Source organism: Octopus bimaculoides, chromosome 14 (genome assembly GCF_046866305.1).
Source record: "Octopus bimaculoides isolate indiv1 chromosome 14, ASM4686630v1, whole genome shotgun sequence".
Lineage (NCBI taxonomy): Eukaryota > Metazoa > Mollusca > Cephalopoda > Octopoda > Octopodidae > Octopus > Octopus bimaculoides.
Window position 1 is genome coordinate 11,685,054 of NC_142941.1, and position 8,330 is coordinate 11,693,383.

General features: G+C 32.4%; 1 long non-coding RNA gene across 1 annotated transcript in view; it reads left to right on the forward strand.

Annotated features, from left to right (window-relative positions):
- The window catches only part of LOC149132622 (uncharacterized), a 37,349-nt gene extending 29,355 nt beyond the window's left edge, over positions 1 to 7,994 (forward strand). Inside the window, exon 2 of the long non-coding RNA XR_016244214.1 lies at positions 7,826 to 7,994. This is a non-coding gene — a long non-coding RNA (uncharacterized LOC149132622). The remainder of the gene's footprint in view (positions 1 to 7,825) is intronic.
- Positions 7,995 to 8,330: the final 336 nt, after the last annotated feature.

The following is an 8,330-nucleotide window of genomic DNA, read 5'->3' on the forward strand; positions in this document are numbered from 1 at the left end:
ATGTGGATAATCTTGTGAGAAACTGTATACATTGCTGCAAAGTGTTTCGTCGAGTTGCTTTACATTGGAAGTTTAGCACAGATCAATAAAATAAGTACTGTAATGAAACAAGGATTGCGGATCGATATATTTGACTAAAACTGTTCCTGACAGTCCCCCAATATCGCTGCAGTCCAATGTACAATGCTTGAAAAAAAAACTATTTAAGACAACACTTCCAATATGTGTGTACTGCCGTATTCTTCTTCTTTCGCTTTGTGTTTTTAGTGTCTGTTCGTTATTCTACTTCTTGCAATTCATGCGTGTGTATGTGTGCGTGCATATATATATATATATATATATATATATATATATATATATATGTGTGTGTGTGTGTGTGTGTGTGTGTGTGTGTATACACACACATAAACACACACACACATAAATAGGTTACTAAAAGTACACATTTCCCATTTATGAAATACTCCGCTGAGATTTTTATATTCTATAAACCGGTGATGATCTTCACCTGAAAAGGCGGATACGAATAAACTAATGACGAACCATAGGAATACCACATTTGGGAGTCTAAAGCATAGATTAAAATTGGTTAAAGAGATGATAGAATATATGAAGATAGTTGGCGAAAGGATGGACTTTTAATTTTAATACAAGTTCTCAGCTTAGAAAGATATCATGCAACGCAGAAGAATTTCTATGTAGGAATATTAATAATTTAGATACGATATTGCTATAAAACTGTGAAATATGTTTATAAATTTTTGAGCGGTTCGGATTTAGTCTGTTGAGAGAACAATAAACAATATTTTGTAACTTCTGGGGAAATAGTTTGTCATATTTAAAAGGGGGATTGGATAGAGGTAAATGTGTCTGCTAGGTGTGGGAGGGGTTCATAACTGTATCTAAGCAACTATACATGTGCACACATAACCACGCACGTGTTCATATATACATAATGTATGCTACATAACCACAGGCATCCGGGTTCAGTTGTACTGTGCGGCACTCTCACCGTGTGTCTTCTACTAAAGTGTCTTCTACAAAGCTTAGGGAACAGATCCGATAGATGCAAACTGAAAGGAGTGGCTGTGGGATAAGAAGCATGCTTCTCAACCACATCGTTTCGGGTGTCTTCTACTATAGCCTCGTCTTCTACTATAGCGAGTGTCTTCTACTATAGCCTCGGGCTGACCAATGCTTTGTATGTGGGTTTGGGAGATGGAAATTGAAAGAAACCTGTCGTATATGTGTGTGTGTGTGTGTGTGTGTGCATTCTTTCGTGTCTTCAGCTTCGAAAACCAGGTCTACCTTTCACAACCTAATAAGTACGATTCCACGATTCCACCACATTAGAAAAACAAAGAGTACGTCTAGTGATGAGCGTTAAGCTTGGCCAAGCTAAGGAAGTATTTGACGACCGTATGTGAGGATGAGAAAGAGCAGAGAAATGCATGCTTTCTAAAATCCAGTGACGTCATTCACAGCCAAATTTTCTCATAGATGTCTTGGAGAAGAGTTTTCTTCTGAGACTATTACAGCAGTGAAGGGTCTTCTTATGTCCGAGTGTACTCAAACGTGGTAAATATTATTTTACATGAATTACATTTTATTGAAAGTTATTTCTTGCAACTTTAATATTTAATTCTAGTTTGAGATCAAGCTTTGTGAGCATCTGCTAATGTACAATATGATTGATTTGTAGTTATCGGGTTGTGCATGACAGTGTTTGTAGTTGACAACACGAAATAACACTGTGATGAATGCATCCTACGATCCAATGACACCATGGGTAGTCCAGTGTGTTTTCACACATGTTGTTTCTGAGGAAGTTTGTTTTTTTTCCCCGAGACTATTTCTTCGCCGAAAGGTCTTTTCTCGTCCGTGTGTGCTCGAGCATTTTGCGTATTTTACATGAATATGGCGAATATTCTTTATAACAAAAGCATCATCGATCAAACTTCATTTTCAGTAAGAAATAAAAGGGAAAAAATACGGTTTATGATTTTATTCAGCTTTTTGTTGGGTATATAGCCCTAACTTAAAATCAAAAAGCTAAAAAGGAATTTTAAATGTTTTTTTTTTTATATATAGATTTGTCACAGATACCGTCTAGTAAGAAAATTTTCTACCGAGTCTACCGCTGCAGCGAAATATCTTTCCACTCCGAATTTACTGAACGTGTTAACTCTAACATAACACGCATTTAATAAGTTTTCTTTGCAAGTGAAATAGGAAAAAATATTATGGATCAAAATATGGCTTCATGATTATAAAATCTTTAGGGAATAAATCGATAATCGAAGTCAGACGGTAAAAAAGTAAGAAAAAAACTAACTTATTCAATATACAAAATCCAAAAAATGCTATCATTCTCACACGCATAAAAAGTCAGATCTATAAACATACTAGTAGGCGTTGAAGATGTAATTTCGCTAACTTTCATCACCAACAAGTAAATTTCTGACATAGGATCGTCTTTGAGTTTGAAAACCTGCTGGAATAATTTATATAAAATAGAATAATTTTGTTATCAAGCTCCAGAAGATTCTAGAAGGATGTGATCTTTTATTATTTTTTTATTAGTTCAGAATATATTTAAATATTTTTGTTACATAGAATATTTGATCTCAGTATTAATGGATCTAGCTCTTTTACTTTCTTACATGTATGTTATGTCCTTGCTGCCTCTATTTAAATGGATTGTGTCTCTGTGCGTGTCTGTATGTGTGTATGAGTGAGTATGAGAGCGTGTATGCGTGTGCCTGTGTGTGCACGTATGTGTGCGTGGGTGTGCATATGTGTATGTACATATGCATACATATATATATATATATATATATATATATATATATATATATATATGTATATATATATATATATATATATATATATATATATATATATATATATATATATATGTATGTATGTATGTATATATATATTTATATAAGGGCATTACTACAGAATAATGCCACACACTAGACTTCCGAAATAAACACATTTTAGTACCGAATGCGAGGAAAGCAGCCAACAGAAGAAACCAACTTTCTTTTAAATATATATATATATATATATATATATATATATATATATATATATATATATATATATATATATATATATATATATATATATATATATATATATATATATATATATATATATATATATATATATATGTATATATATATATATATGTATAAATATATATGTATAAATATGTATGTGCGTTAGAGAGATAGTTATACACACTCACACATACACACACACACACACACACATATATATATATATATATATATATATATATATATATATTTATATAATTCACGATCCTATTGATACTGTTGCCTGCGATTCAATTCATCATACACGCATACAAAACCGACACATGCATACCCATTCAGATACACAGACACACAGAAGTACAAGCAAATATACATGCAGACGTATAAAATCAACAGCTACTTATGTTTGTGAAACTAGAATCCCTTTGAATCTGAAAATCTTGCAGACGAATATTTTTTAAATCGCCGTATTCTCTAATATTAGGCAAAAAATAATGGGTTAGCCATATCTGAAAACGCCAACGGACACACGGTAGATGCAGTAGTTTCAGTGTAAAATATGAATAACTTATAAATTGAATTATAGTTACGATCCTCGGATCTCCTCTTGATTTTCCTACCAACATACATGAAACATTTAATATAGTTAATGAAATTCTTATATCAACTTTAGTTCATACATTTTAATGAAATCCTAAATATCATAAGTAGAAATGTTACCAATTTGCATTCAACTAAATAAATAGTCAATAGCGTAACCTCTTACTCCAAAATAGCAAAATAGTGTCTTGCCAGATACCGGATATAAAAGCATAAGTCTCTTAATCCCTCAATTTTCCAAACTAGGAGTAAGTGACTAAATATCCTTTAGCTTACACGTCTCTTGACACTAAATCTTAAGCTTATTATCCCTGAAACCTAACAAGCACTATCTGTAATCACTTCCCCATTAGCAATAAATATATAAAATTATTTGATAATTATAGTCTTGCGTTAAATTACAGTTAGATCACCAATATGAAGAATATAATTTCCGATATAACACGAAAAATGACTGGGAACACCATGTAGAATCGCTACGCCTGACCGCTATAAACGTCTTCTATAATGCAGAAGCCATAAGGTTATTTCCACCGAACTAAACGAAAGCAGATCAAATCTTAATATTATATACGTATACTATACAGGCATAACCAAGGCATAACCACAGTTCATCATTTATCTGAATAAACTTGTCAATTACAAGAAATCGTTACTAAAAAATCAAGACCATATACGAGCAGAAATAAAGATGTGAGCGTTCATAGCAAAAGATGGGATGTTCCTTAAAAACTGCGTAATGCTGAACTATATTTAAGTATGAAATGCAAAATGTAAGAAAATATAGACATTTCGAGAAACACCTGCTATACAACTAACTCTCACTACCACTGCCTGACTGACTATATCCCCATTCAACCATACACGTATTCATACAGAAATGTTTATAATGGTACAACCTATCTGTGACTGAATCGCCCCTTAGGGTGCATTTCTTGTCATCACAGGGTGATGACTAAAATTATATTACTCGAGAGTGGCAAATTTTTATATCATCATCATTGAAGTAAGGATACGGAAAACCTCAGACTATTTTGGTTTAAATATATACAAGGGGCGTACTCTATGCACTTAGATTTAAAGATCTTCAACGTATAACTAATATCTTTCTCAGCGTTATTTTAATGAGGCAGTCTCTCGGTGCGCCAACATGTGTAATTTCTTTTTAAAAATTTCAATTAGCAATTTCTTTAATGTGACGAAATAAGTATGTCACAAAATTAATTGCCGTCTATTATTCAGTAACCACAAGCTTCATCCTAGAGTCTTTTTAACCTTTATCAATTAAGGTCATTCAAATAATCTAAACCCAGATTCTTTTCAGACTATTTCAGGCATCTCAATAAAACTGGATCCTTTCAGTTACCGGTCAGTAAACTTCCACGTCTCCAGTTATGCATTTTTGGAAAAGTTCAATTGTGGAATTAAACATTTTAAAACCTGAATTTCTGGCAAAGGTTTATCCGAAGTGATAGCGGGTTCTATCCACTTCGAGTGTCCACCTATTCACTGTAACAAATACCGAATTTTTTTCATGGAAAACGTCACTGCAAACGGTATAGATAACAGAATTTAAATCTAAGTTTATGCCTATGCAATTTTCGAAGATCATATCGCTGCGGTTAAGGCTTCAAAGAAAATATCAGGATTTTAAATCTACTTAAATCGACTTACACTCTCACACATCAAAGCTTACTCGAACCGTTTTTAAGTCTAAATGTAATAATGCACTCACACTTTGATCTTATTTTTTTAATGTTATTAAAATAGAAAATTCTCGATTTCAATTGTTCTCTTGTTTTGGTTGGAACGAAAGCAAAATCTTTTTGCGCGTTTTCGATAATTTTCAGCGTTGTTGAAAGAGCCCACACATACACATTTCCTGTGCTTTTATGAAAAGACATTTTTGTTATTTTTTCAGTATAGAAATTATTTTAAAATTATTATTCATTTTTGCACTAAAATAATTAAGACTAGTAATTAAGACAGGATGAGGATGGGGAGAAAATTTACAATATAAATATTTAGGAGTGAGAAATCGGGCACAATGATTTAAATTACGAATAAATATATGAAGATTAATTTTAATTATTTCGTTGCGAGGAACTCGGAACAACGATTTTAAAAAAAATTTAGTTCACACTTAAGTAAAATAATTTTCCTCGTTCTTTTCCGTTGTTATTTTTCTCGTTTCAGCGTTTACATATGTTCATTATTCTGTTTTATAGACGGGTCACGTAGAAAACCAACAGCTGAATATAGAGCAGTAACCGTTGAAATATTTTCAATACAAATATCTCCATTCCAGCTGACAGAAATTATTTGAAATGCTAAACTGAGGAAATGGTAGTCTCCATAAGTAGCCTTCTATTTCCTCTGTTTAACGTTTCAAATAACATTTTCCAATACAAAAAGCTCATATCGGAAATATTTTAGTACTTATTATTATGATGGAGATTTTCTGATCAGACACCCTTACACGGAAATTTTCCGTAATATTGGCCTTCATAGTATATTGTACCATACCTATAAAGCGTGAAAAAAACCATCGACGTATCTTCTAGTTTCTAAAAGAACGCTTACCATATTGACACGTTAATAATACACTTTTCTCACCATACAAAATATTTCAAGCGTCTACACAAATGAGCTTGGACAATTTTATCCAGATACGTCTAGCTTCCGAATTAATTCATCATGGCTGAATTTAAAGTAAAATGACGAAGTTTACAGAATATGTTCCGTCCCCGCTTCTTACCGTTTCAATCTACATTGTAAGCTGTAAATGACCGAGGAATTTCTTTTTATTCCAAGCCTCATATTTAGTTTTATAATATATCACATTTCGTTCAATCTTACCCGTCAACAGTTCAAACTGCCTGAAGATATGGTCTGGTTAAAAAAATCATCTAATGTAATACATTAATGAACAAATAAACAATCACGCAATAGAAACATACATAGCATAATTTAAATAACATTTTTATTTATATCTTTTACACTCCGCTCCCAGATTCACACATATGCATGAGAACGTTGAGGCTTTCAGATATAGAACATAGAATCATGATTATGAAATACCGATACAAAAGAAATGGTATACAGTATACAACAGAAACGTGTCTCAAGGAGTGACACGGTAACTACATATGGCTTTATGTCAATCCATATGGAGAAGGAAATTAAGGAAAATCGACAGGATATTGTTGTGAAAAACTACCAATAAAAGGATGTACCTCTCAGTAGATGTATCAGTTCAATCAGCCGATTATGAAATTCTTATAGAAATAGACAAATTATCCAATTATAAAGATCTGAAAATAGAAATATCTAAAACGTGGTTGGCCCGAAAGTAGAAAAAAAATCGTATACTACTATTAGTACTGCTTCAAATATCTCTATCTTTAGAAGTAAAGACAGAAAGTAAGGCGGAAAATTAGGGACCAATTTTCTTTCATATTGTTGCTGTTTCATAAATCCTGTTTGCTGATGATCACAGATCTAATCCAACTTGGCAAGGAGCTCATTCGTACACGTCCGTCATGTTTGTTATTCGCTGCGTAATTGTCATTATTATTATTATTATTATTATTACTACTACTACTACTACTACTACTACTACTACTACTACTACTACTACTACTACTACTACTACTACTATCATTCATGGTATACACGGATGCTTTACATTCGGAATCGATGTCCTTGAGACCGGGCCTCAACCAGTTTCCTTAAATATCGAAGACCTTTTTTACAATCCCTGCCGTTTCCGACAGAGCAGATTTCTGTATTAATGCAACTTTTGAAGTTACACTACTCTCAATAAGAGAGCTGTTAAATCTGATGGTGACGGTTTCTAATTCCCCTAAGACAACTGGGATTACTTTTGTTGAAACCCTTCACAGTCTTCATATTTCCCTAGACTAATCCTCACGTTTTAATAGTCTCTCCTGTTATTTGACCCCGCAATGATGTCTGCAGGTATAGCCACATCTATGATGATGCACACTGTATCATTTTTATCATCCTCATCATCATCATTATTATTATTATTGTTATTATTATTATTATTATTATTATTATTATTATTATTATTATTAACAACCGAGAGTGTAAAATGTTGTGTAGGAAACTAATCAAGTTTATTTTTTTCCCAGAAATAACACAAAAGAGAGGACGTTATAAACCAAATCAACACAGCATAGAGTGAAGACGAAATCAATAGAGTCTCGTAATGTCTCTCTCTACTTCAATGCAATTAAATTCATTGTACAAGATGTTTAAAAAATATAAAAAGAATGGAACAACCCTGTTGCTGTTGAATAATATTTTTTTGTCTTTATTTTTGATTTGTGTTTTTTATTTTCTTTTGTTTTTATTAATTTTTTTTCTTTTTTTCATTTTGTTTCTTCTTTTTTTCTCTCTCTCTACGCATGTTGAAATAGTCGCTCAGTAATTTAACTGGAATGAAAATTATCGGAATGTGTCCTTCCTGCTTGTCTCAAGGACGTAAACAGCATAACTTTAAATGAAACATCTTGAACGGCTTAGGACAGCTGAATAAAATAATAATAATAATAATAAATTGCGTTACAACCGTAGTTGCTGCTTCTGGTTTTTGTTCCACAAGTCGTAGCACTGAACGCGTAGATGCTATGATCA